The following is a 26,772-nucleotide window of genomic DNA, read 5'->3' as shown; positions in this document are numbered from 1 at the left end:
TCAACTAGCCACATGTTTATGTTGTAGTCAATGACACAATCAGGTGTATATATTGGGAACCATGTTGTAAAATGCACTTTGCCACTGTCCAACATGGCACCGGTGTGAATAGTTGTCAACATATTCACCTCGTGTCTGTCCCTCCAGCGCACTGATAAGATTTTGTCACACACTCGCAGCTGGCAATCACCCACTGCAATAACAATGCCAAACACTGGCATTTCCCTCCTATGGGCCTTGACAGTGTCACATATGCCAGTGTTGTGGTCAAGGAGGAATCTGGTCAGCAAGGGGCCGGTATAGTACTTGTCCGTGAACAGGATATGCCCCCTTGTTCAGCAATGGTTCCACGAGTGTTTTCACGACACTGCCAGAGAACCCATGTAGATCTTGACCTAGTATGTGAACGTCTGTACCTGAATACAGTATCATGTCCATGACAATACAATACCAGTTTTGCAGTCACATAGCACAAAAAACTGAGTCCAAACCAGTGCCACTTTGATGGAATGTACTGCTTTAACACTAGTCATCTCTTGAAGAGGACTAGCAATTCATCGATCACCACATTCTGTCCTGGTATAAAATAGTCACGGAAATTTTCCTCTCATATCGCTAAACATCTTCCTCACCTTCTACAGTCTGTCGTGTCTGTCTTCATTATCAATGTTCTCAAAGTGCAGGCACCAGAGAAGCAGCAGGAACCTATCACGTGACATGTACCTGTTGAACACAGGGGAGGGGGGTGAAACAAGGCTGTCTTTGCTCCAATAATCCTGGATCACGTGTTTTTCAGAATATTTCATCATCATGCCCAATGCTAAAAAACACATACATTTCCTTATATCTGTTCGTCTCTGCAACGAGATGGTTCATGAATTCCTGATCAAAATAAACCATAAAATTGTCAATTTCAGCTATATTATCACCTGTATAGGGGAATAACGGTGTCACACCAACATCGGTACCATCAAATGTTGGTATTTGTAGGACAAATCTCTCAATCCTCCCACACAAGTACACCTGTGGTTTTAGTTTTGGCGCCAACACCACCACGAGCACCAAAAACACAGCTCCGTCGTCTTCTCCTAGAGCTGCGTATATATATGCCAGGAGACGAGTGTGTTCCTGTGTAGTGTAGGCCTACCACGAATATCTGATGTCGAGGGAACACTGTCGTCATTATCCTCTGGACGTGTGACACGCTGCCACTTGCCTCGGTGTGTTGCTGGGGCGGCAAAACCCCGCCTAGTAACACCATCACTGCTTGTACTCGGTTTATCACCACTGCTTGTATCGGAGCCTATGTCACTGAAGCCCTAGAATGATTCATCACATGTACTAACACTAAATAAACTTGCATCAGAGGACACACATGATGATGGTGACTAGCGGTGTTGACCCAGAGCAACAAGGCAGGCCGGGTGAGGTGCATGTACTGTATACATTCGCGACCTCTTACGCCTCATTCTCCCCCTCACTTGTGTCAGACCTCTGCATTTGGTCTTTCTCTGGATTGTAGTCTAAATCATCATCATCAATTGCTCCATTATCATACAATATGTCATGTATTTTGTTCTCAGAGAGTCGTTTTCCTGGACTGCAGCTGACCGTGGACCAGGAGCTAGACGATGCGTTAGACATGGTTGCTTCCTTGAAACTGAAGCTCCCCATGGCCCTTGGGCATACTGGGATTTTTTTTTCAAAATGGCAGATGATCACTTGAGCCCACAGACATCCATTTCGTATCTGCGTCACCAAGCCAGTTTTGAATAATAAGGTATACCTAAGAGGAGATCCCTGAGGCACGTTATGCACCACCCATTGAGAGTCTCAAGACATGTTGCGTAGTGCAGTGGTTAACCCTTGTGTGGCTCCTGGCTATTTAGCATTTGTCACCCACAGGCGCATAAAAAAAAATCTTCTAAACCTGTTAATTTGCGTTTTCTTATCATGTGAAAAATAAAAAATAAAACGTAAGTGGCATACATTGCCCACTATAGGGTGGGGAAGTCTGGCAAAAAACAGGCGCTGACTCAGCGTACGTCCCAGACGGTCTGTTGCTCGCCAGCTGTCAGGCATGAGTTGCCACAAAGAGATAATTACCTAATTATTTCAATGTCTCTGACTGATTTTAAGTAGTTTTTTTGCTGTATTATTATTATTATTATTATTATTTTGAGATATATACAAGAGTTGTTACATTCTTGTACAGCCACTAGTACGCGTAGCGTTTCGGGCAGGTCCCTGGAATACGATCCCCACCGCGAAGAATCGTTATTACAGCCAAGTACACATTTTACTGTTGCGTTAAACAGAGGTTACAATTAAGGATTTGCACTCAGTAAATCCTCCCCAGCCAGGATATGAACCCATGACAAAGCGCACGCGGAATGCCAGGCGAGTGTCTTACCACTACACCACGGAGACTGTCCAATTCAATAGTGTGATATATTTTTATAATAAAATGAGTGAATCATCGCTGTACTTAAAAATATGGTGTGCATATTGTTGATTCAATTATTATGTTCATCAAGCAGTGAACAAATACTTTGTTGGTTATTACACTATATACACAGGTTATATATAAGTATCTGCATGTTTTGTTCACCATAACGAACCACTAAGTTGGTATTATGAGTCAAAAAGCAACGAGGAGTGACCGCCACACACCAGCCAGCCACTCGCTGCCACTCACTCCCTCAACACCTCACTCGCCCACATTCTCCTCCCACCATACTGTTTTTGCTTCTATTCACTATATACAGACGTTATATATAAGTATCTACATTCGTGTTCACCATAACGAACCACTAAGTTGGCATGCTCAGTGGCAATGGCAGCCGGCCACTGGCTGCTACTTCCTCCCTCCCTCAACTCACCTGACTCACCCACATTCTCCTCCCACAATACTGTTTTTGCTTTTATTCACTATATACAGATGTTATATATAAGTATCTGCATGTTTTGTTCACCACAACAGTACAACTAAGTTGATATACAGTAGTTAGTTCAGGTACTAAGAGACATCGCTACACACAGTCAGCTAGCGGCTGCCTCCCTCACACATTCAAGGTCAGACACACTAAAATTTCACCCCCAACAATACTGTTTGTGGTGTTATTACCCTATATACAGATGCTATATATAAGTATCTACATGTTTTGTTCACCATAACTGCTCAACTAAGCCGGTATAATACCCAAAGAGCATAGTGGCCACCCCTACCAACATGACAAATCATGCAGATGTTGCTACACCCATCACCAAAATGGCTTCTTCCCCACACTCCTTTTGCTGTTATTACACTGTATATACACGTTATATATAAGTATCTACATTCATGTTCACCATAACGAACCACTAAGTTGGTATGCTGAGTGGCAGTGGCAGCCCGTGGCAGCCCGCCACTGGCTACCACTCCCTCCCTCACCTAACTCGTCACCATTCTCCTCCCACCATACTGTTTTTGCTTTTATATACAGACGTTATATATAAGTATCTGCATGTTTTGTTTACCATAGCGAACAACTAAGCTGGTATAGTGAGTCCAGACAGTAAAAGGTGGTCACACAGTCAGCAGACAACGCAACCTCCCTCCCACACCAAGATTATTCCTCCCACTATAGTGCTAATTATCACAACAATCCTGCTATTATCAGAATCCTGGTCATTTTTATCATAGTCAGGGGTCTTCTGTAATAATATCATCGCTAAATAATAGCATGCAAATGTATGTTGACCAGACCACACACTAGAAGTTCAAGGGAGGACGACGTTTCAGTCCGTCCTGGACCATTCTCAAGTCGATTACTCAGCCACGTTATTGTGACTCATCGCCTGCATGCAAATGTTTATTATGGCATTTTTAGGTGATGCTGTGGTCACAAGCTGAACCAGCAGTGCTGTGAGCTCATGCTGTGTGCGTCAGGCTTGGTAGCTCACTCAATACTGAGGCCCCTCACACCCGGGAATTTGGCCCACGATTTAAAAAAAAAAAAAATGGCGTCTATTTACAAGAGCCCTGATGAAGGTGTGGTGAACCCAGTGTATCCGCGGGCCGTTTAAATCTTGCGTAGTACTCCAATACATCATATGTGGAGTGCAAGTTACTGCAAGTCACTGAACACATCATATGATGTGTTGCGCAGTTAAAGGGTTAAGGCACTCGATTGTAGGTGCACAGTGCCATATGGTGCTTTTAGGTATCGGGAGCAATTCAAAAACTCATGCGAGTATTCGGGACTCACATTCTGTGCCTCAGGATGCCAGTAAACAGATGGCAAGCCATCTTGAAAAAAAAAATCGTCAGCATCCGTGCTGGTTGTTAGAGCCACAGTATTGAGAGAGAGCGACCAAGGCTGGTACATGCAGCAGCAGCTCACAGCACCACTGTGCAGCTAGGGGCCACAGCACCACTTAGTAATGATGAATAAAATAGGTAACAAAAAATTTTGCGTTGCTAGTGTCACAGATGATCGTGACTGTGATGATGTATGTACAACGTTCAGATATCAGTCGTCAACCAAAAAATCATCTACCAAAACGAATTTTCCCATAAGAAATAATGTAAATTGAATTAATCTGTTCCACACCCCAAAAATATTAACTTAAAAATACATTTTGTACTGAATAATACTACTGTAATTTTCTAGGGGGAGCCCTTTCGGCTCCCCGGAGCTATCCAGGCTGATATTGCTAATGTCAGTCTTTGGCATCAGTCATGTTTATGGAGTTCTTTGGGCCTATCGGGGACCACCTGGCCTAAACCTGGCCTCCCCCTTCAGAGAGGCGCGAGGAGCAAGGACCTATAGAAACCCCAGTGTGGTTGGAAGCATTCTATGTCTGCCATCGACTGGGTCAGGCACCCAGAAAGATAGGCGCCTCAAAACAAACCCCTATTCTGGTGAAAATTGCTACAAAAACCCGAACTAGTGGACAGAACTCCCCAAACAGAAACGAGCAAACGAGCATGACGTCACATGTTGCCGCGCAGCGCTGCTGTCTGTGCAGCTCTTCCCTCCCGGGGAGAGGAAAAGGGAAGCTCCAAACCCCCGCACCAGCAATCCATACCTCAGTTCTGAGGCTGATGCGCTTGGCAGAGGTTGTGCGCTCTGGCTCCAGTTTTGTTTCAATTCTGTGCCTTGTGTGGTGGCTGTCTATTGATGGTGCATGAGCCAGTATTTCTTCAGTACTCGGGATGCCTGCGCCTAGGGTTTCCTTCTCTAGGTGCCCAGTAAGTACTACCCTTGGGGCTTGAGGCCACCTTTCACAAGTTCCTTGGGTTCTGCCTCTGTTTAGCCGTTGGCTGCTCGGTTTTCGGCCACCCTTTGTGTGCTAGGGTGTTCTGGCTCCCTTAGTTTGCCTTAGGGGTAGGAGGCGGTTTGCACTGGTAAGGAGCGCAGGGTACTGTGCAGCTTGTTTTCACCATTCATAGCAGCCGGCTCTGTTCCACTAGGGTATGCTGTCTTCTTGCGGCGTTTTCTTTTTGTTTGTTTGCCTGGTGGAGGGGGGGGGATCTGTCTACCTTGGTTATTGCCCCTGTACACTGACTGCTCTTACATTTTGGGTGGTACCCCCTGCTAGGTCCCCATGAGAGTACACATCCTGGGGGGGTTCAGCTATTAGAAAGTTGTTTGATAGACTTGGGCGCCAGTTAGCAGTACCCTGTCTGGGCTTTCCTGAGCGTGAGTTCCGTCTCAGGGCCGTGGAAAACCCCACGGGGGCACGCGGGGTTCGATGGATTCAGACCCCTGAGTTCCCCCCTCACTTTGTGTGAGTTTGAGGGTTGCTTTGTCCCCTTGTCTCAGGGTGACTCACTGTTTTTTCCTCCATCACACTGCTTTTTGGGTTGGTGACGCTTTCGACCCAGAGTCCTGCGAGTTTTGTTGCTTGCTGGTGACTGTTTACCCTATCTACTGATGACATTATTCGGGTAAAGGCAGCGCGAGTGGTGCATGTTACGTTTTGGTAGTTGCAACGTGCTAGATCTGTTGCTGTGCCAGGCCCCCCGAGGCTGCCCCATTTTGCTTATTGGGACCCGGACATGGAGATGTTGGTCGCTTCGGTCTTGGTTCCGTCCACGCCCCCTCATTCTTACCCTGTTGTGGTTCGATTTGGTCCCCCCCCTTTCCCCCCTGCTTCTGGCTCCAAAACGTCTGAGGGTTTTGGAGTCGGGGCAGAGGTTTAGATGGTCTTGAGTCTTTGGCAGTCTCGGGGGAAATGCCCCTTCTGGTGTGGCAACAGAGGCATTCGAGTCGGTTCTCCCTGCCGAAGCGTCTGGGTCTGACCAGTGGGCCCCTCTCCGTCTGGCTTTTACAGCTGCATTGGCCTTTTTTCTGAGGCCGGGGATTTGGGAGATGACTCGGCCCCGGGGTCCTGATGTGAAGGATCCCGAGGAGGGACTGACTTGGTGGCCTTGGGCTCTGTTGGACCAGCCTGGGTTTTTCTACCCTCTGAGCGGGGCTTACTGTTACGAGGAGTGGGGTTTTCTTTACCCCCCCCCCCTGTGTACGAATTGGATTTGGTGTCTGCCTCTCCCCGGGTTCAGTTCCGTTTCTCTTCGGGTGCTTCAGTCCCGTCTTTCTGGAGGTTTTCAGCTTTCTGCATCCAGCCTCATGTGGTGCGGGACGCCTTTGCAGCTTACCTCCTGTGCGACCCGGATTATGCCACTAATATGAACCTGTCTTCGTTCAGGTTTGGGTCCATTTCCCTACTGGATCCGGTATGAGGTTCCAGAGTTGTCTTGGCTGGCGGACTGTGCTGTTTTTGGTTTGGAGGCTTGGCATACCTTCTGTCTTTCCTGTATGCTTGTGTGGCATGAAGTGTTGATGGTGGTCCAGGTTTTCCTGGGGGAGGGTGGGGTGGAAAGAAGGTGAGTTTGAGCACCTCAATGAGTGCTTGTTTGCCCCTGCCCTTCCACAGGATGTTGGCACTGTGCAGCTTCATGTGCAGGTTCCCTCCCTTTCGGCTGCGCAGGTTGCTGAGGACTTGCGTGCTCGTGGCCTCCTGGCTTCAGCCTTGCTTTTCTTTTCCCTCCTGGAGTTGTTTGGTGACTGGCTTGAGGATGTAGAGGCACTTGGGGCCATACCTGAGTCTGATGCCTTGGGCTTGGCGGCTCGCTCGTTGTCTGCCTCAAGCTGTTTGCGCCAATCCTGCAGGATGCGGTGTCACTGTTTTATGCCTCCCGACTCGCGTGTCTACAGGTGGTGCTTGCTTCCTCCCTGGAATCTGCCTGGGCCTTGGCTCTTAGAGTGTCTTCGCCCTTCTATCCTTTGCTTTTTGCTGCTTCTGCAGTGGGACAGTATCTGCAGGCAGCATCGGCTAGCCGTCGTCCCATGTCCGATTTGTTGGTTCTCCGGAGGGCCCTGGGAAGGGGGGGGGGGCAGGACTTTGTGTTCTGCTTGTAGGGGTAGGCCACTGGTGCTAGTTTCGAAGTCAGCGCCACCTTTGGAACTGTCTTCGTCTGGTCAGCGCAGTGTTTGCTCTGTGCGAAGTTCGTGTTCTTGTAAGGGGCACCGGCCCTTTCGCGGTTCGTCCCATTGGTGGGGCGATGGGGGCGGAGGCTTGCTCTTTTTGCTCACTCCTGGTCTCTCAATTTGAGGGTTTTTCGAGTCGTTTCCGATGGCCTGCGGTGGCATTGCTCCGTGGTGTAGTGGTAAGACACTCCCCTGGCGTTCCGCGAGCGCTATGTCATGGGTTCATATCCTGGCCGGGGAGGATTTACTGGGCGCAAATCCTTAACTGTAGCCTCTGTTTAACGCAACAGTAAAATGTGTACTTGGATGAAAAAACGACTGTTTGCGGCTGGGATCGTATTCCAGGGACCTGCCAAAACGCTACGCGTATTAGTGGCTGTACAAGAATGTAACAACTCTTGTATATATCTCAAAAAAAGAAAAAAAAAAAAAAAAAAAATTGGGTGGACCCGCCTCCTTCAGGGAGCTTGGGGCTGACGGTTCAGGCCTCTTCTCCTGCACTCAGTTGGGTCATCTTTGAGTGGGTTCGCTTGGACATGGTCGAAACAACAACACCTCTCAGATGGGTTTCCCGTCTGTTCCCAGTCCCGAAACAGGACTGTGTGGACCTGCAGTTTATTCTGGACTTGGCCCGTCTAAACCCTTGGGTTCATTGCTCCTCCTTTCAGACGACTACGCTGTCCCAGGTCCCGCTTCTGTTTGAGCTGGGCACTTTGATATCCCTGGACCTCTGGGACGCGTATTGGCACGTTTCGATTCATCCGGGGTTTAGGGACTGGCTCGGATTTGTTGTGAGGCATCAGAGTTACTGCTTTTGTTGTCTCCCTTTCGGGTTGAACTTGGCACCTCGTGTTTTCACATGCCTGACACAGGTCATGGTAGCTCGTCTGCGTCTTTTAGGTGTTCGGGTGCTGGCTTACTTCAACAACTGGCTGGTCTGGGCTCCCAGCCGGTCCGCCTGTCTGCTTGCCAATAATTTGGTTCCTTCCCAGCTCGCCAGGTTCGGGTTCTTGGTGAACTGGAGGAAGTCCCATCCGGTCCCCTCCCAGGTTTGAACTTGGCTGGATCTTGTTTGGAACTCTCGAACCGTTCCCTTGTCCCTCCCTCTGGAATTTCTGCTTCGCCTGCGGTCCCGCCTTTGCAGTTTTCAGGAGGTCTCCCGAGTCACCCAGTGGTTGCTCAAGGGTCTGTGCGGGAGCCTGAACTTTGCTATGTTGGTCTACCTGCCGGGTCGAGTTTGGCTCCATCGGCTATTCTGGTTCTTTTGAGGACGTCCCTTCCACCTCTCTCGTGATTGCTGGGTTTGACCTCTGGGGGCTTTGCATCGGTTGCTACGTCGCCGTCTTTCTCTTCAGGTTTTTTTGGGTTCAGTGCCTTGGCGCCTGCCTGAGCCCTCGCATGATGTGTTCACAGACGCATTGTCTCTCGGCTGGGGCTTTCTGACCAGTGCTCACCAGGCCAGCCAGGGGTGGTGGGGGTCTATCCTTCCATCGAGCCCACAGCACTGTGTGGGAGATCGAGGCGGTGTGATTTTCCCATCGGAGGGTTCGGGTCGCCTGCTGATCGACGATCCGGCTTCATTCGGACTGCTCCCCAGTGGTTCATTGTCTGAACAGAGGGGGTTTCGATGTGGTCCTTGACTCTTTGGTGCTGGTCGCTTCGACTGACTCGTCTTCCTGAGTTCTCAGGGTTTGGTTCACTGGCAGTTCATGTTTGGGGGATGTCCAATGTCTTGGCGGACAGCCTGTCATGGTTCGTTTCCCTGTCCACGGAATGGACGGTCGATGCCGACTCGTTTAGTTGGCTCTGCCAGACGTTCAGGCGCCCGGAGGTGGACCATTTTGCGTTGGCATGGTTGTGGGGCCTTCCAATATATGTGACGCCCTTCCATAACTGCGAGGCCGTCACGGTCGATGCCTTTCAACAGGACTGGTCGAGGTGGGGGTTCCTGTACCTCTTTCCCCTGGTTCAGCTGTTGCTCCAGGTCCTGACACGCTTTGAGACTTACCAGGGAAGAGTAGTCCTCTTGCCCCCCTGCTAGCTGGCCTCAGCCTTCCTGAGATGGTTAGGTTGACTGCATCTATCTGGACCTAAAAAGGGCTTTTGACAGAGTTCCACATAAGAGGTTGTTCTGGAAACTGGAACATATTGAAGGGGTGACAGGTAAGCTTCTAACATGGATGAATAATTTCCCGACAGAAAAATGAGGGCCGTAATCAGAGGCAAGGCATCGGATTGGAGGAATGTCATGGAGTACCACAGGGTTCAGTTCTTGCACCGGTCATGTTCATTGTCTACATAAACGATCTACCAGTGGGAATTCAGAATTATATGAACATGTTTGCTGGTGATGCTAAGATAATAGGGAAGATAGAAACCTAGATGATTGTCATGCCTTCAAGAAGACCTGGACAAAATAAGTATATGGAGCAACACTTGGCAAATGGAATTTAATGTGAATAAATGCCATGTTATGGAATGTGGAATTGGAGGACATAGACCCCACACAACCTATAAATTAGGTGAGAAATCTTTAAAGAATTCTGATAAAGAAAGAGATCTAGGGGTGGTTCTAGACAGAAAACTATCACCTGAGGACCACATAAAGAATATTGTGCGAGGAGCCTATGCCACGCTTTCTAACTTCAGAATTGCTTTTAAATACATGGATGGCAATATACTAAAGAAATTGTTCACGACTTTTGTTAGGCCAAAGCTAGAATATGCAGAGGTTGTGTGGTGCCCATATCTTAAGAAGCACATCAACAAACTGGAAAAGGTGCAAAGACACGCTATTAAGTGGCTCTCAGAACTAAAGGGCAAGAGCTACGAGGAGAGGTTAGAGGCATTAAATATGTCAAAACTAGAAGACAAGAAAAAGAGGTGATATGATCACTACATACAAAATAGTAACAGGAATTGATAAAATCGATAGGGAAGATTTCCCGAGACCTGGAACTTTAAGAACAAGAGGTCAGATTTAAATTAGCTAAACACAGATGCCGAAGAAATATAAGAAAATTCACTTTCGCAAACAGAGTGCTAGACGGTTGGAACAAGTTAGGTGAGAAGGTGGGGGAGGCCAAGACCGACAGTAGTTTCAAAGCGTTATATGACAGAGTGCTGGGAAGACGGAACACCACAAGCGTAGGTCTCATCCTGTAGCTACACTTAGGTAATTACACAGGGTTTCTATAGGCCATTGCTCCTCGCGCCTCTCTGAGGGGGCCCAGGTTCTGGCTCATGATCCCCAGTAGGCCCAAAGTACTCCATACACATGACTAATGCCAAAGTCTGACATTAGCAATATCAGCCTGGAAAGCTCTGGGGAGCCTCCGGGTCTCACCCAAAAAATGGCATTTCATTACATTCAACGCTGGTTTTTTACTAGCTACAATATATTATGTATATCTTACCTTGAATGAGGACTCTTGTTGGCGTATGGAAGATGGTGAGGAGGAGGAGGAGGATAGGTGTTAGTGTTTGGAAAAAGTCTCCTTTCATTATAACAGCAGTGATGACATTCCTGAGGTACTTTCTTTCCCACGTTTTGCAGGCATACCACTAGAACCTGGTTGTGGCTCACTGCTTGCTTGTCTTACTAAGAATCTGTCTATAGACACTTGTTTTTCCCTACATTTTAACACTTGTCTGTAGTGAGACATCACATTGTTTCTCTATGAATGATCTCTTGTTTTTCCTCTATTGTCATCCTCAAAATTATTTTCTTAGGTTAAACTTTACTACCAACTTTCTTGGGACCCACGGCATGATATATAACAAGAACTTTTATGTTAAAAAAAAGCAAAAAACAGGCAAACAATTAAATTCTTTACAAAGAATTCAATCGCGGCCGCCGTCATCACTACGTGGGATAGATTTGTAAACAAACTGAGTGTGCCTCACCCTACACCCCCAACACCACATACTCGTTCAACCCATATGAGTTCGTAAAGACGTCATCTTCCAAGTAAACTGTCGTACACCAATTCAAATTTTACGATGAATATGACGTCATATACCAAAAAACTTGTACTGTAGGGCAGTCATCAACCGAGGTTCCTCTGTATAGTGTAATAACAGCAAGAACACCGTTTGGTTGATCTAAGAATATAATATACGTCACCATAAATGAGCCCCATATTTTTTACATTAGTGATGTTCCACACATTTAACTAAAGACAACCATTTGATTTGCAAACTTAAGTTATCCGAAAGTTCTAGTTTCATGATCGGGGTTGGGGTTTCACACTTCACAAACTAAGTTTGGAGAGCGAGGAAGCGGTCCACTAGGCCTCGCGCCGGCCTGGGGTGCTGAGTAGGTGGGAGATGGCCTAGTTTGCCCACTAACCATGTCGGGCGCCACAATTCTAGTGCCTTCTACCCTGTGACGTCACAGATTCACGGCTCATTGTTCAACCCGTTCTCGCAAATTCGTAAAGTCAATATTGACTTATTAACTACGTGCATAGGTGATATACTAAACATAATAGATACCCTTAAAAAGATTCATAGAAAACACCGACCTTACCTAACCTTGTTAGTATCTTAAGATAAGCATCTTATTGCTTCGTAATTACAATTATTACTTAACCTATACCTATTATAGGTTAGGTAATAATTGTAATTACGAAGCAATAAGATGCTTATCTTAACATACTAAGTAGGTTAGGTAAGGTTGGTGTTTTCTATGAATCTTTTTAAGGGTATCTATTATGTTAAGTATGTCACCTATGCACATATTTAATAAGTCAATATTGACTTATTAAATTTGCGAGAACGGGTTGCATTGTTACCATTGTTTTGATTTGTCATGAGGCTGGAGTGTTCACTCCATGACTTTTTTGGACATATCTGAACAATCAAGGAACATCCATGCACCAAATGCATACATTGTAGCTCCAAATGCATGCATTGTGTGAGTGAAAGCATCAACAGGTGGGAAACGTAAAAGAAGGAGGTTAGTGATGACATTTGAGAAGTTGAAATAATTAAGAAAGTGGAGAGCAGTGTCCCGAGAAATGTTGTGTGCACTGAATATGGCATCAGCAAAAGTACTATTTTTTATCTTCTTAAGGGTAAACCTATAATTTTTTACTATTTCTCTAGAAGTGAAAGTGATAAGGCAATACGAAATAGAAAGGTTGTAAGTAAAGCAAAAGTGGAGTGTTGATAGCATGAAGTGACGAAGTTGCCAGTGGCAGGCTTGCTGCTTGTGAGAAAAGGCACATGAATTTCACCAAGCAATGAAAATTATTCAGAAGTGAGTATACAGCGATAGATGGCTCAGAAGCTTTAAAACCCATCATGGCATTAGGTTCATTAGGGTACATGGTGAAACACAGTTTGCTGACACTATTGGTGCTGATAAATAAATAAATAAATAATAAATAAATAAATAACATTTTATTTAGGAAACGTACATACATAGATGCAGAGCTACAAACATGATGAGTATTCAAATAAATTTGCGAAGATGGTGCAGGAACAAAATTTATCTCTAGAGCAAATTTATAATGCTGACGAGACAGGTTTGTGCTGGCGTATGTTACCCACAGACATGATAGTTCATAGTGGTGAGGATGATCCTTCAGGTGGTTATAAGCAAAACAAACAGAGAAAGTTGTGCTGTGCAAATGCCATTGGCATGCACAATTGAAATTACTTGTGATTGGAATTAGCAAAAACCCCAGGGCTTTAAAGTCAACTAGGGACCTCCCTGGGATTTATAAGAACCAGTCAAGTGTGTGGATGTCTCGAGTAATTTTTGCCAAGTGGTTTAATAAGAACTTTGTACCCGAGGTGAAGGAGCACCTGAAAATTGTTGGCCTCCCGCAAAACAGTAAAATTGTGCTGCTGCTAGATAACAGTTCAATGCATCCATGAGGTGATGAACTAATAAATGACAATATCATTGGAACATTCTTACCACCCAATACAACTTTACTGATCCAACCCATGGATCAAAGGATAATTAAGAACCTTAAACACCACTACAAGAGGATGTTTGCCAGACATCTTAATAATAAGCTAGGAATAATTAAGGACTTTTATAAAGTCTTCACAATAAAGTCAGCTATCTGGACTATTGCTAGTGCATGGGACGAGGTAGAGCAAACAACACTAAGAAATGGTTGGAAAAACTTTGGCCCACATCAAGTCTGTTTTTCGAGGAAGATGATGAGGCAGATGTTGAAAGATTTGCGGCGAAGTTAGTGAGAGGGAAAACTTAAGAGGACTAAAACAATAGAAGATGACAGATAGGTGGATAGATTTTGACGAAGAAGCCCCAATCAAAACATGAATGATGATGAAATTATAAAATTAGTATGTACAGCAAAACAGTCAGAAGAGTGCAATGAAGACGATGGCGAGGAAGGGAAGAGGATGAAGAACGTTGAAGGAAAAAGGTAACATGGAAAAAGTTCAGCAGCATTTTGAAGGCATTCTGGCATTTATGGACACGAGTAACAGTGAGTTTGAAACTAAGGACACGATGAGCCTGTACAATTTGTATATGAAGTTTTTGAAAACAAGATCAAAGGGAATAAATCAAATGTCCATTAAAGAGTCTTTTGCAAAGGCTTCCAAGAAAGCTGGCATTGTCTCACCTACACCTGACTCATCACATGTTGACCCAAATGCATCAACATCTGAGGTTACCTCATCACCATTATTCTCTAGCTTCAGTCAACCCAACACCATCAACATCCACCATCACCTCTTCCATGTAAATAATTATGCTTCATTAACATTAATCATCAACATAACAAGTGGATCAGAACTCACCTTACTGGTGAGAACAAACAAGATCCTGTTGCATTTATGCTATGAACCTGTCAATTTTTTTTCCCTAGATATTTTTCCGACATTTCTCGTTTAATTTTTTACTAAATTTCTTGTTTATGAACTTACACGATAACCGATGGGTCTTATTCTTGAGGAGTTCACAATGCAAGTGGTAATCTGTATATAGATCCCACAAATTACACACTATTGAATAATAATACTGCCACGGGGTCAAGCATTCCTGAGCGCCTACTCACTCAGTGCCCATAAATTGCTCAACTTCTCAACTCCATCACTGCTGAAATGTGTCACATAAAATAATTTATTTTATAGTTTCCAGTGATCAGAGATTGCATTTTAACAATATAAGAGAAAATAAATTTTGGGAAATAATTTATTTTCTGCGCATCACGGGGGCATCATATTTTAATGCAATGCAATATTTAAGGGAGTGTTGCCTGAACGCCCCAGGAAAGATTATTACCTTTGCACAGTCAGGATTCTTACAGAGCACACAGGAAAAAACCTTAGCCCATGCTGTCCCAGTACACAAGACTCCTGGCTGAAGCACACCTCCATGTAAGAACACAGCCTCAAAGGTGAACATACCAAAGAAAATGGAAAACAGGAGCCAGAGAGACATGGCCACCAGGCACAGACACCAGTACAGCACTGAACTGAGTGCTGCCTGGCTGACCAAGGCCAGCTCCTTCCTCCCAGGCAATGGGGAAGGTGGGGGCAAACTATTGGGGGGGGGGGGGGACCTGACCCTCACAAAATTTTTGTGGTTTGTTTCCTTTGTGGGAGAGTTCCTTTGGCAATTTTGAGGGTGTGGTTTCAATTAAACAGTGCAGTGGTCCATTTTGATTTGCCTATTTTTCTACATGCCTTTCCTTGGCCAGTGGCAAAGTTGATAAACTTCAAGTGTAAAGTGTTCATAGGCCATTGCTCCCTGTGCCTCTCTGAATGGGGCTAGGTTCTGACTCATGGTCCCAAGTAGATCAATTTTTGTTGTTGTTATTATTATTGTTGTTGTTTTTTGAGATATATACAAGAGTCGTTACATTCTTGTACAGCCACTATAGTACGCGTAGCGTTTCGGGCAGGTCCCTGGAATGCGACCCCCGCCGCGAAGAATCGTTTTTACAACCAAGTACTCATTTTACTGTTGAGTTAAACAGAGGCTACAGTTAAGGATTTGCGCCCAGTAAATCCTCCCCCCCAGGATACGAACCCATGACAATAGAACTCCATGACTGATAACATCTAGTGGTAGGGCACTTAATCATTGTGATAGCTTCAGGGAGCTGATGGGGCTTTCCATTGAAAGACCCAATACATGGAACTCACTCCCTAATGAAATAAAAATTTCAACCTATGCTTTATTCAAAAGTAGAACTTTGAAGTACCTAATTTCATCTTCATAGAATCCCACTTTGTGCTCCTAACTCGCACTGTGACTTGTGCTGCCCCACACACCCAATACTATATAATAGAATTCAGAATTGCAACGTGATCATTATAATTCATTTCATCAATTTATGCTGAGGTAGTTATGTCAATTCAAATTCTGTTACAATGGCTACCTTAAGAACCTGCCTGAAATGCTATGCGTGTTAGTGGCTTTGCAAGAATGTACCACTTAATCACCAATGTATGTACTACTACTTCTTTCACAACCCATTGTACCTTCCTCTATATGAATACACAAAACAGAAAAAAAAAATACTGAACACCAGAGCCAGAAACTGACCATCTCTCAGTGACAATTTGCCCCCCCCCCCACATAGAAAAAAACTCCAAATAGTTTAAACTAAATTTTTTAATTTGAGACTTAACTAAAAAATATGAGACTAAACTAAAGAATTTGAACTTAATTGTCACCTTTGTTTCCAGTCAAATATGCTATTCATTCTACTCATCTTTATCTGGTGAAGAAAGTCATGCATTCCTTGCAATAAATGGGGGTGTAGGAGGAAACACAAGAGGAAACCTGGCTTTTTCTTTTAATTCTTTCCACTAAAGCTCTTATGTACCCACGCATACATCATGAAAGTGGAAAACACAGTACTGATGCCAACACTGGCACTTTAACACTATACTATATACAAGCAATAATTCCATTATTATAATATAAGTTTTCATGTATATGACATTTTCATAACACTTGACCTTGTAGTTGCATAACATTCAAGACCTTAGTGCTATTGATTGACAATCTTTTCCAACAAGGAGGAAAGCAACCATGGTTTGAGGGTAGTCCACACTGTATCATATCTCTTGTGTTTTGCCACTTGTGTAGACTTTCACTTGCCACTTTCCAAGGTAGAGAATGTGATACACCAGAGCAGAAGAAACTAAAAAGTTTATAGTCTATTAGGAAGTAGAGTGCTTTAGTTTTATTCTATTAATTTTGTTCAACCAGAGAAGATGCAGTTTCTATACATGGTAATTGTTGCAATACTGAATTTAACACAAAAATTCATTCTAGCCTACTTTGAATAACCTAAGATTGATCTTGCAAAATTGTCTAGAATGAAAGAACTAAATTTTCTTGAGCATGGAATCTAAATGGTTTACACAGTGCATGTGATAAACTACAATTTGTTTTATACAACTTAATGTTGTTCTGTCACTGTCGAGTGAAAGCTATTTGTTGTCCATTTGATCTTCAGTAAATTTCAAGCAGGTTTTAGACTGTCAAGTACTTGTATGTTATAGTAGCAATGAGTATTAGTTATCTTTCATTCTTCCTCACCTGTGGTGGTAGTCAGCAAAGAAGTCTGCACTGAGGCAACGACATTCCGACTCACCCCTGAGAAAGGTCCACTTCTCTTCTGAACCTAATGTAAACACTCTTTTATTTTGTTTTTCTTTTAAAGTGAACTACTGTACTTAATTTGATTAATCTTCCTCTTGAAGTCTAAAAATCAAAGTTATATTTTTTGTGTTGTTTTGCTTAAACAAGTCAGTTATTGCAAATGTACAGTGCTTTAGTTATTGTAATTAGATACATGATTTTGGTTAGTTATGGAAGCATTCTCGAGCTTATATATTTTCAACCCACTTGCCTATAGGCAAGACCATTTCAAAAGCCTCGGTAAAAGCAATAACACAAACAAATATTGCAAACATCTCTGCATTTGGGCCCCTCAAAATGAGAACACTCAAATATCAGGCCTATTTACTCTGCCAAACTTAAAATTCCTGCTATTTGCAAGTAGTCATATGATGTGGCCACTAGATGCATTAATTGTGCACTTTCCATACTGTACATAGTTGGATTTTTATGGAATATAAATTGAAAAGTAAACTGTGTAAAGAAAAACTTTGGAAAAACTAGCTACTATAAGTGGTAAGTAATTACTGTACTGAATTCTAAATTACACCATAAGGTTGGGGTTGATAACTAATCTTCTGGAGTTTGATGATGACATATAATACTTTATTGCACAATACAAACATATGACGTTCTTTCATATGCTGATTTATAAACCATAATTAACAATTACAAATTTCTTTTACTTGGACATATACAGCATTCCATACAACATAGCAATAGCAGATTGTTAAAAACACAATGATGACCAAACCACAACTCAGAAGTTTGAGAAGTGTTGATATTTTGGTCTGTCCTGGACCACTATCAAGTCGTGTTAAAAGCACAATTAGATAAGAGTCAAGTCGGGCATTCTTCACAAATAGTCCAATTACTATACTGTACTGCAAAACAAACAGGAATTATCTACAACATAATCCAATTAACACAAGGCTAGCAGGTACTATTTGCAATAAAAATGCATCAGGATGTGTATCTGACACTTAATTTAATGCCGTCATAACTGCAAAACCTCTGGAAAGAATCAACGTGAATAATAAGTGTCACCAATATATAGATCTTTACCTCCAAAGTTAGTACTGCAGACTATGATTCACAATAACATGGCTTGAAGATATGAGAACTAAACCCCACATCAGGAGATGAGACGACGACTTTTCGGTCCGTCCTGGACCATCATCACAATTGACTTAATAATGATCCAGGATGGACCAAAACACCGTCGTTTTCTCATCTTCTGGTGTGTGGTTTAGTTCTCAAAGTACTGTTTATAATGCTTTGTAATACTTTAATTGGTTATGCCATTGTAATATCTAGAAATATCACAATTTTATATAGTATCTCACAATAATATTATGTTCTTTATAAGACTCATTATTATTTTAATTGTAAGTCCGTTTTGAGATGGTTACAATATTTGCTTTGTATTACTGTATTTCAGATAGTATGCCGTGAAGTGAGTTGATTAAATTGTGATGATTAGGATTAATTTATAAACTTACATGCTACAATCCTATCTTAATAACCTCCATTTACTGCATGGAGTTACTAGGAGAAGTTAGAAGAAGCTAAAAGAAGCCTAAATTAGAAGATAGAAGAAAAAAAAAGAGGCGATATGATCACTAAGTACAAAATAGTAATGGGTATCAATAAAATTGATAGGGAGAAATCCTGAAACCTGGAACATCAAGAACAAGAGGTCAAAGATTTAAACTAGGCCTCTGACCTGAGAAAGGCCTTTGATACTGTAAACCGTAACTACCTCTTATTTAAACATCATCACTATGGTATCCGAAGCTTTGCTCTGAACTATATTCGTTCCTATCTCAGTGACAGACACCAATATGTAGCCATCAATAACATTAACTTCCCCATTCTACCAGTAACAGTAGGAGTACCACAAGGCAGAATCTTAGGACCTCTTCTATTTCTCATATACATATAAGTTATACCTTAACTGTTTGCTGAAGATACTACTTTCATCCATTCTGACCCCCCCCCCCACACACACTAAATATGATTGTCAATAATGAATTAAAAAAAGTTCACTCATGGATGTCAACCAACAAACTCACACCAAACATAGAAAAGACCTACTACATTTTATTTGGTAGTAAATCATCAAATCAAATTCAACTTCAGATAGACAATGTTAACATTAGCAATACAGTATATATGAAGGAAAGTTACTTGACCTGTACATAGACAAGAGACTGAACTTCAGCCCTCACAAACAATACAGCTAAAAAAACAGCGTTGAATGTAATGAAACACCATTTTCTGGGTGAGCCCCGGAGGCTTCCCAGAGCTTACTGGCCCGATATGTATGTATTACTGTGGCATCAGTTGATTGGAGTTCTTACCTACCGGGGACCATAAGCTAGAATCTGGTCCCCTCAGAGAGGTACAAGGAGCAATGGCCTATGGAAACGCTCGTGTATTTGGAAGCATTCCATGTCTGCCATCAACCGAGGTTTGGCACCCAGAAAGGTAGGCATTACAAAACGCCTACCCACATGGGCGTGGTAGGAGGCCTGGTCGATGACCTGGCCGCCGGAACACTAAGCCCTGGAAGCACCTCAAGGTAACCCTCAAGGTATGGTAAACAAAAAATTAATTGCTACCAAAACCGAACACAGAAACAGAACTCCCCAAATTTTTAAACAAGCAAACATCACACCCCATTGTTGTGCCGCTCATCTGCACAGCCCCCCCACCAGAGGGAAAGGGGGTCCCTGGACCCTCTGTACCGGCTGCTCCACCATTCATTTCTGAAGCTGAGCTTCAAAAACAACATGAAAACTGCAGACCAGAGGGAAAGAGGGTGCCAGGGAGCTTCTGGGGCTTACCCAGAAAATGCCGTTGCATTACATTCAACACTGGTTTTCTGTGGGGAGCCCTTACAGTTCCCCAGAGCTACCTAACTAAAAAAAAAGGAACAAGAGATACTTACCCTGGAGACAACCGCTACTTGCTCCTCAACTCAAAGTCGAGACAACTGGCTGCAGCCTGCGACCTAAAGACACACACACGCTCGACTAGGGCCAGAAATATTGACCATGTAACAGGCGACCAGGATCCTGTTCGACCTCCAAAACTCTCGTGCTTGAATGTCAGCCCAAGACATGTTACCAAAAACGGCCGCTAAAGCAGCAAACTTACAAACGTCATGGGCACGAGGATAGACCACAGACTGGCTGGACCAAATAACCCTGCAGACGACCTGGGAGACCCGAGCCCTGGAACAGGGAATTAGGGAGCCCGGGTCAACCCAAAGCATATTTCCGGCCACAGAGGCCGTAGCACACAGGTAACAGCGAAGAGCAGCACCCGGACACACCACATGATGCACCCCCGGCCTGACTAACCAAGCATCAATGACCCAAAGGCCCCTCTGGAAAGCGGCTGGCTCGTTCTTTCCCAGAAAAGGAAGAGATAGCTGCAACCGAACAAACCTACCACCAGGACCGAAAGAGCAGAAACCCCTGCGCCGGAGGAGAGCATGAAGCTCCCCAACCCGACCCCCAGAGGCCAATGCCAACAGGAAAAAAAAAAAAAGAGCCTTAGAAAAAAAACTGAATCAAATGAGCCACCATAAAGAGAGAAAAAAAGAGAGCACCCGTCCTAGGACCAGGATAGCTCAGGCGGCACACGAGCAGGTTGGAGGTGAAACAAAGCATGAGAAAACTTGCAGAATAGAGCACAAGTAAAATCTACCCCAAACGCAAGCTGAAGCGGCTCCGCTAGCACCGCACGATGCAAGGAGACAGTATTAGTCATTAAAAGATGGTTCCGAAAAGGCCAAGAAAGAAAGGACAAAACAACCCAATCCGAAATGCACAACAACCTATGAAAGGAGAGAAAATGGCGAAAAGAACGCCATACCGAAAAGAAACTTCATACTGTTGCCAAGATGAAATTAGAAGGTGGAACACCATCAACGAAGCCAACTGATCACCATAAAATTGGTGATACACCTGCATCAAAATGACCAGACGTGAAGAGCAGAGGAGTAGACGTACCACCCACGTACCAGACCTGCCCGTTCTGCTGAAAGAGGCGGAGCCACGGAAAACACCTTGGGTTCAGACACTGAACAAGCAGCGCCTGAAACCAAGGCTGGGCTGGCCACGAAGGGGCCAAAAAGACTTCTCTTCCATGGTAATTCTCCAACTGAACTAGGACCTGAAACAACAGCTGGACTCCGTGGGGAAGAGATACAGGTAACCCCACCTCGACCTGTCCTGCTGAAAAGTGTCCACCATGATGGCTTCACAATCGGGGAAGGGTGCCACATACACAGGAAGACGCTGGGACCATGCCAACGCGAAGTGGTCCACATTTGGGAGTCCACACGTCTAGCAGAGCCAACTGAAGGAATCGGCGGCGACCATTCATTCCGTGGATGGGGGAATGAACAGAGACAGGTCGTCTGCCAAGACGTTAGACACCCTCCAGACATGAACAATACAGAGAGCCAAACCCCGAGAATCCAGCAGGCGAGTCACTCAAAACGACCAGCCCCAAAGAGCAAAGAACAAAAGAATACCCCTGCTGTTCAGGCAATGAATCACCGGAGTACAGTCCGAATGGAGCCTGATCAGTGAACCCCGAGCAACACGGACCCTTTGTAGAAGCGACAGCCAAACCGCAACGAACTCCCACACAGTGCTGTGATTCAGATGGAAGGACCGAGTCCAGTGCCCCTGGCCGGCCTGGTGAGCACTGGTCACAAAGCCCCAGCCAAGACATGAGGTATTTGTGAACACATCGAGCGAGGGCTTGGAGAGATGCCACGCACTGAACTCCGAAAAACCCGAAGAGGAAGCCGGCGACACAACAACCGACACAAGACCCCCGGAGGCCGAACCCAGCAATCACGAGAGTGGCAGAAGGGATGTCCCCGAAGGAACCACAACAGCCGCTGAAGCCAAACCCGACCCGGCTTGTAAACTAGCACGGCAAATCTCAGACTCCCCTCCTCACAGCTGCTCAAGCAACTGCCAGGTGACCTGGGAGAACCTCACCCCACATAAACAGCTGAAGGTGGGACTGCAGCCGCAGCAATGCAAACAGAGGGTGAGACAGGAAAGCGGTCCGAGAGTCCCACACAAGACCCAGCCAAGTCTGAACCCGAGTGGGACCAGATGGGATTTCCTCCAATTCACTAGGAACCTGATCCGGCGAGCTGGGAAAGAACCCACACTCCTGGCACGCAGACATGCAGACCAGCTGGGAGTCCACACCAGCCAGTTGCTGAGATAGGCCAGAACCTGATCCCTTAACAGACGCAGGTGGGTCACCACGACCCGGGTGAGATGCGTGAATATGAGGGATGCCAGATTCAGGCCAAGCAGAAGGCAGCAGAAGGCAGCAGAAGGCAGCGAAAACAGTAAGCTTGCCGCTCGACAACAAAACCTAACCAGTCCCTGAACCTCGGATGAATCAGGACGTGCCAATACACGTCCCAGAGGTCCAAAGACACCATCCAAGCCTCCAACTTAAAGATAAGCTGGACCTGGGACAGAGTGGTCATCTGAAAGGAGGGGCAAACGATCCAGGGGATCAAGCAGAACAAGTCTAGAATGAACCTCGGATCCGCACAGTCCCGTTTCGGGACTGGAAACAGGTGGGAAACCCACCTGAGAGACGTGGACATTTTGACCACGCCCAAGCGAACCTACTCCAAGATGACCCAACAGAGCACAGGAAAAGAGGCCTGTCCTGCCAGCCCCGAATTCCTTGGAGGAGGTTGAGCCACCCTACACCACCACAGGCTGGAAGTGATGACCCAAAACGAGCCAGGCGCGAGCAAACAGCACGTGCCCCCCCCCACCCCCCCGCCCAATCACCCCGTCAACAGGGTGACCTGCGAAAGGGCCGATGCCCCTTACATGAAGCCGACCATCGAGCAGAGTGATCACTGTGCCAACCAGATGTTGCTGGCTATGAAACTGGCACCACTGACCTACCACAACTGGCGGAACCCTGAACCTTGGCACGACACTTCTGAAAAGAACCACCATGCCCACCCCGGAGAACCGACAAGTCCAACATGGGACAACAACTAGACGAAGCTGCCTGCAGAAACTGCATAAAAGCAGACTGCAAACATCAACGGTCAAAAAGGCGATGAAAACCTAAGAGCCAGGGTCCAAGCAGATTCCAAGGAGACAGCAAGCACAGCCTGTCGGCACGCGAGGTGAGAAGCAAAAAACAGAGACACCACCACCTTGAGAATTGTTGCGTATAACTTCAACAAGGCAGCTGACACCCGAGCCTCCGTGACAAGCACACCGAACGAAGACCCGGCACCCAGAGCCTCCACATCCTCCTCAAGCCAGTCAAAGGACAGCTCGAGAAGGGGAAAAGAAATGCAGGACCAAGACCAAATGCCCACGGGTGCACAAATTCTTAGCTACCAAGGAAACTGAAAGGGGGGAACCTGCACATAACGCTGCACAATGCCAACATTCCAAGGAAGCACAGGAGCGAACAAGCATGCATTAAGGCGCTCAAACTCACCCCCCAGCTATATCTGCACAACAGTAGGTCTCCTGCCACTCAAGCCTGTTGCTCCGACAAAACCCATGCTACGCCCCCCCCCAATGAAAAGAAACAGCAATCTACCAGCCATGAAGACTCCAGTATCTCATAACGCACCCAATAGGAGAAAGTAGAACCAAACTCGAAAGATGGATCTATCACTGAGGCAGAATACGGGTCTCGCAGGAGGTAAGCCGCAAAAGCCTCCCGAACATCAAAAGGCGAGATTCGAGAAGCCGAAAACCTCTGGTAAGAAGGAACCAAAGAACCTAAGGGAACCCGGAACCGAATCCAAATCATACTCATACAGGGAATGGAGGTAAGAAAACCCCTATCCTCCCGCAACAAGCAGCCCCGCAATGAGGGTACCAACAACAAAGCGGGGATCAAATGGGGCCCAGGCCCCCAAGTCAACTCCTCTCCAGCCTCAAAATCCTCCTCACCAGGATCCAGGGCAGAGCCGTCCTCCACACCCTCGGCCCCTGAAGAAAAGACTAAGTCCAGGGGAAAGGCTGAGAAGAAGGGGGTCCACTGGTAAGAACCAGGAGTCTCGGCAGGAAGAGCAGGCTCGAATGCCTCCATCTCCGACCCGGATGGGGCAGCCCCCCGAAGCCGCCCAAGTCTCACAACCATCTAAACCCAGCCCCGACTCTGAAACCCTTAAATGTTTTGGGAGCAGGGTGAAGGGGAGGGGGGGAGCAGAACAGGATGAACACCAACCGGGGAAGGACTTGGGAACGAGGACGAAAGTAAAGTCAAAGCGACCAAAGCCCTCAAGTCCGGGTCCCCATAACCCATACAGGCAGCCTCAGGGAATCCGGGTTGAGCAACCAACCTAGCTCACTGCAGCAACCAATACCTTGCATGCAACGCCGAAGCTGCCTGTACCCGAACATCAGTATCAGTGGAATGGGTAAACTGGAGTACAAGTAAGGAACACGACTCGCAAACTCCGGGTCAAAAGTGTCATTGACCCAACAGGCAGCATGATGGAGGCAAAACAGGTGAGTGTCACCCTGATATAATGGGACAGAGCAACCTTCAAAACTCGCACTCGGCAAGTTGGAACCCCAAAGGATGCATCCACTGGCCCAATGAGGTTTCAGGGCCCTTAGGCTGTCTGCTAAGGAAAGACCAGGCAAGGTACTGCTAACCAGGAAGGGCCAAACTACCAAGAGAACTGCTAAAAACTGAATCCCCTGTGATGTGTGCAATCACAGGGCCTAGCAGAGGAACACAGATACAGCAGAAGGTGGATCAGAACCATTTGGGGGCAGACCCCCACCAGGCAAAATAAACAAAAAGACAACTCCGCCAAAGCACAAAGTTCCCTGACGGAACAGAACCAGCTGCTGTGTATAATAGGAGACAAGCTGCACAGTACCTTGTGCCCCTACCAGCAACGACACTACCTCCTTCCCAAGGCCAAACAGTGGCTATGAACACCCCCACTGGCCCCAAGGGCAAGCAATTGCCGAGCAGCAAAAGACCCCTGCAGAAGCGGTTCCTGAATGCCCTGTGGAAGGTAACTCCAGAACACAAAGGCAGTACTTACAGGGAACTTAGTGAAGGTGGCCCTAAGCGCATGCAGCTCCAGTGCTGATCAATTACTTCTGGCCTGCACAGCACCACAGAAATACACCACAAGGCACAAAAAATGCACTGAAACAGAGGCCAGAGTCGACGACCACCACAGTCGGACATCACCAAGAACTGAATGGTGGAGCAGCTGGCACTGAGGGTCTTGGGAGCTCCCTACCTCCTCCTGGGGGAGGGGGGGGGGGGCTTGTGCGGACTAGTGTCACGACTGTGGTTTGTGACGTTTGCTTGTTAGCTTGTTTTAAAATTTGGAGAGTTCTGTTTCTCTCTTCGGTTTTTGGTAATAATTTTTTTTTTTACCATGTGGGGTTTGTTTTGTTACTCCTACCTTTCTGGGTGCAAAAACCCCAGTCGATGGCAAACATGTAATGCTTTCAAATACATGGTGGTTTCCATAGGCCATTGCTCCTCGTACCTATCTGAGGAGGGGGCCAGGTTCTGGCTCATGGTTCCTCGGTAAGTAAGAACTCCAATCAACTGATGCCACAGGCTAATACATTCATATCAGCCCAGTAAGCTCCGGGGAGCCATAGGAGATCCCCACAGAAGAGTCTAAAAAATGGTTGGTATACTTTTTAAAATCAGATATTATGCTCCCCACTCTGCTCTCCTATCATTATACTACGTGCTAATCTATCTCTATATTACATACAGTATCTGTACATAGGGTTCAACCCCTGCAAATTACCTCAAGGCCATCATCACTCGGCAAAATCTGCTATCAGAACTATAGCAAACTCTGTCTTCAGACAACACACCACCTCAGTTAAAGTCCCTTAATATGCTAAACATATTCTCACTCCACACATTCTCATGTGCTATTTACATGTACAAAACCTTGTTCCTAAATGGTAATCTTGATCTGAAACTTTTCCTTGATAGGTGTAATAGAACCTATGAGCACCACAACCAGAACAAAAATAAATAATTCTAGAACTGAGTTTTGACTCATTCCAGGAATGGTTGAGGGCCACAAGGCTAACAACACTGCAAACCAAACATGATATGGCAGATCTCTTCAAAAACTTTTAAATACTAAACAATTTGGAGGATAGTGATCCAGGCAACTTCTTCAAAAAGGTCAGATGTAGCAAACAAGGAGCAATGGTTTGAAGCTCAACAAGCCACAATGTAGGACAGAAAACATGAGATGCTGTTTTACCCACAGGGTTATAAACCCATGGAACCGCTTGCCCACCAAAGCCGTAACTGCCAAAACACTGCTGAATTTTAAAGTCCAGCTTGAAAAAATCCTCAGGACAAATACTGGACTTTGACAAGCCACCAACTTTCTGTTCTTGTCTAAGCCACTAGAGTTAATGGCCCTTGAGTAAATTCAGGCAAATTGTATTTTTTGCACCACTATGAACCACTATAAGCAGTTCTGGTGCATATGGAAATCTTAATACAAGCACAGCATATCACCACACACTAATGAATTGCCAACAGAACCTGACATATCAAAGTGCCTCCCAAAATACTATGCACATAGCTATCTAGCCATAATACTGCTATTATTAT

General features: G+C 45.5%; 1 protein-coding gene across 1 annotated transcript in view; it reads left to right on the top strand.

Annotated features, from left to right (window-relative positions):
* Positions 1 to 15,897: 15,897 nt before the first annotated feature.
* The window catches only part of LOC138367655 (uncharacterized), a 32,968-nt gene continuing 22,093 nt past the window's right edge, over positions 15,898 to 26,772 (top strand). The window contains exon 1 of the mRNA XM_069329466.1: positions 15,898 to 17,115. The gene's annotated coding sequence lies outside the window, so the exon portion shown is untranslated. The remainder of the gene's footprint in view (positions 17,116 to 26,772) is intronic.

This window comes from Procambarus clarkii, chromosome 22 (assembly GCF_040958095.1).
Source record: "Procambarus clarkii isolate CNS0578487 chromosome 22, FALCON_Pclarkii_2.0, whole genome shotgun sequence".
Lineage (NCBI taxonomy): Eukaryota > Metazoa > Arthropoda > Malacostraca > Decapoda > Cambaridae > Procambarus > Procambarus clarkii.
The sequence above is the reverse complement of the archived record's forward strand: the minus strand, read 5'-3'. Positions and strand labels throughout refer to the sequence as shown.